The sequence below is a fragment of the Chrysochloris asiatica genome, unplaced genomic scaffold (assembly GCF_000296735.1).
Source record: "Chrysochloris asiatica unplaced genomic scaffold, ChrAsi1.0 scaffold00252, whole genome shotgun sequence".
NCBI lineage: Eukaryota > Metazoa > Chordata > Mammalia > Afrosoricida > Chrysochloridae > Chrysochloris > Chrysochloris asiatica.
The window spans coordinates 3,155,057-3,158,017 of NW_006408770.1; positions in this window are offsets into that span (position 1 = coordinate 3,155,057).

A 2,961-nucleotide genomic window follows, 5' to 3' on the forward strand; every position below is an offset into this window, starting at 1 on the left:
TCTCTTATGCTGTCTAAAGAAGGTATTTGAAATAAACAAATCATTTGTCTTGCAGAAATCTATCATTCGTTCTCCAGCATCATTTCGATCACCAAGTCCAAATTTTCCAACTACTGGAACCTCCTCTTAGGTATTGATTAATTGCTGTCATTACATTTTTTGTGTGTGTGGTGTTGATGCTTCTTTGTTTTTCTTTCTTTGTTGCATTCAGGATTTTTGTGTTCTTTCTTGTTAGTTTCTCCATAGTTTTAATGTTTTCATATTCTTCCTGGGTTTTCATTCTCTTGGTATGTTGTGAAGTGTTAATTTTCATTGAGGTTGTCTTATAGTCCATTAGCTTTTCTGAGCATTTATTGCAGACTATTTTATCCTGTAATCGACCTTACCTTCTGACTATCTGGATCTCTTTTTCTATATGCTTACCTTCTTTTACATTGTACTTGTTTTGGTGATAGACTGACCTTCCATAGTCTCTGAGTTTGTTTTTACAGTTTTGTTTTGTTACCGATTCTTCTTTCTGTTGACTTAATTCAGGGAGGTGCTTCCATGTATGTCAATCTCTGGTTGTTGTTTCTTCTTGTTGGTTCTCAGTCCACATAACTCCCTTTAGGATGTTTTGTAGTGCAGGATTAGCTTTGGTGAATTCCCATAGCTTCTGTTTATTTTGGAATGTTTTGATTGTACCATCATATTTGTTTGATAGCTTTGCTGGATAAAGGATTCTTGGTTGTTTTTTTCTTCCAGGGTTTTATATATGTCTTCCCATTGCCTTCTCGCTTGCATGGTTCCTGCTGAGAGATCTGAGCTTAATTTGACTTACTTGCCTTTGTATGTGACCCTTCTGCCTTCTCTGGCTGCTTTCATAAGCATCTCCTTATCTTAAGTTTGGAGAGTTTGACTATGATATGTCCTGGTGATTTTATTTTGGGGTCTACTATTCTTGGAGTCCGTTCAGCTTCCTGTATGTTAATTTTTTCACCTCTCAGTATGTTGGAGAAATTTTCTTCCAGTAGCTCTTCAACTATTTCCTCTGTGGACTTGTGTGTGTCTTCTTGCTCTGGAATGCCAATAATTCTTAAGTTATTCCTCTTCATGTTGTCCAACATGAATCTCAGACCTTCCTCCGAATTTTTTGTCTTTTTTTTTGTTTGTTCTTCTATCTTGGTGGTATTGAGAGACTTGTCTTCCAGCTCGGTGATTCTTCCTTCCATCTCATCTATTCTACTCCTCTTCCCTTTCAGAGTGTTTTCTATTTCTGCCATTTTGTTTTTGATTGTTTGTACCTCTTTCTGTAGGCTTTGCATCTGTCTTGTTTGATTGTTCTTGTAGCACTTTCCTGACTTCTTCCTTATTTTTCTCAACTCCATTGTAAAGTGTTTTGAAACATTTTATAATCGTTTTTCTAAATTCTTTCTCAGGCATTTCCAGGGCCTGCCTTCCTTCCAGAATGGAGTCCAGGTCTACTTTTGGGTCCTTTGTCTCAGATATTTTATCTTTTTTCTGGACATGTGCTGATATGGTCATCATTTTTTGCTTCTTAGACATGTTTGATGTTTATCTGTGGCCCTACTGCTTAAATGAGTATGTATTTTGGTCCTTTTTTTTTTTTTATGCTTTCTGGTTTATTCCAGGAAGATGTGGTCAGGGTGTGGTCTTCCCTTTTCACTCTTCTTATTACTTGACTCAGAGTAACTTTCACAGGTGCTGCCTATTTCCTTGGTATCTGGTAGCTGGTATTGGTTATTGCCTTGGTTTTGTGTTTAATACAGTGTGAATGTAGCTTGGCTATTTGGCAGCAGTTGCTGACTCTTCTCGTATAAAATAGGGAGACAAAGAGTCCTCCAATAGCAGAAGGGAGGCTTGTAACAGCCAAACAACCGCAGCTGGGTAAAAAACAATGTCAGAATCAAAAGCAAAAACAAAAATGGGAGAAAGAGAAAAAGGGAAAAAAGAAAGATAGAGAAAAGAAGGGGAAAAAAAAGAGAAAATAAAACCCAGAAGAAAATAATGCAGGACAAGCGAGATCAAGGCTTAATACTGCAGTCTCAAAGGAAAGGGGGGAGGGGTGAAGAAGAAAGAGAGAAGGAAAGTAAAAAAAGAAATATATATATAATTAAATCAGAAGAATATGATGTAGCACCAGCCAAAATGAGACTCAATACCATATTCTCCACTCACCAAAAAGAAGGAGTGGGGCTGAGGAGAAAAAGAGGAAGAAGAAACGAAAAAAGGAAAGAAAGAAAAAAACAAATTTTTATTATTAGGAAAATCTGTGGCTTAATGTAGGTATGCCTTTAATGTCCTAACTCTCTTTCGGTGACTCTGCCCTCTTCTCCTGGTTGAAGGCCCTGTATAGGGTTTCTGAGGAGTGGCTGATGAGCTTGAACCACCGGCCCTGAAGTTCAAGAGGCTCTATAGCGGCGCCCCAGCCCTGTGAGTCACGCTGGGACTCCTGCTAAACTGGCTATAAAAGGAAGACCTAGATAGGGTTCCTGAGGAGCAGCTGGTGAGCTTGAACCACCGATCTTGCAGTTCATAAGGGTCTGTAGTATGCCGTCTCAACCCTCAGAACCACGCCAGTGCTCCTGCTAGACCAGCGCAAGAAGGCAGACCCAGATAGGTGCACTTCCGAGTCTCAGCCTAGGCTAAGCGCGCGGCTTCCTGAGGATTGGCTGGTGGGCGTGAATCACCGCCCTTGCAGTTCAATAAGCTTTGCAGCAGGGTGGGTCCCACAGGAGTTCTGGGAGGCTGGGTGGAGCTCCAGCTTGTTATGGCGTGTGGGCGTGTTCAGCAGGGTCCAGGCACGCTGTCTGAGGCAGAAGGAACAATCCCGTGGGGGAGCCTGGTGGGCCTGGTGGGTGGGGTTGGGTAACGAGCGATCAGTCAGGTGGTGCGGGGCTAGCGGTGGGCTCTGTGGGCAGGGTGGTGTTCTCGCTGAGGTCCTGCAAGCAGTGCGGGGGG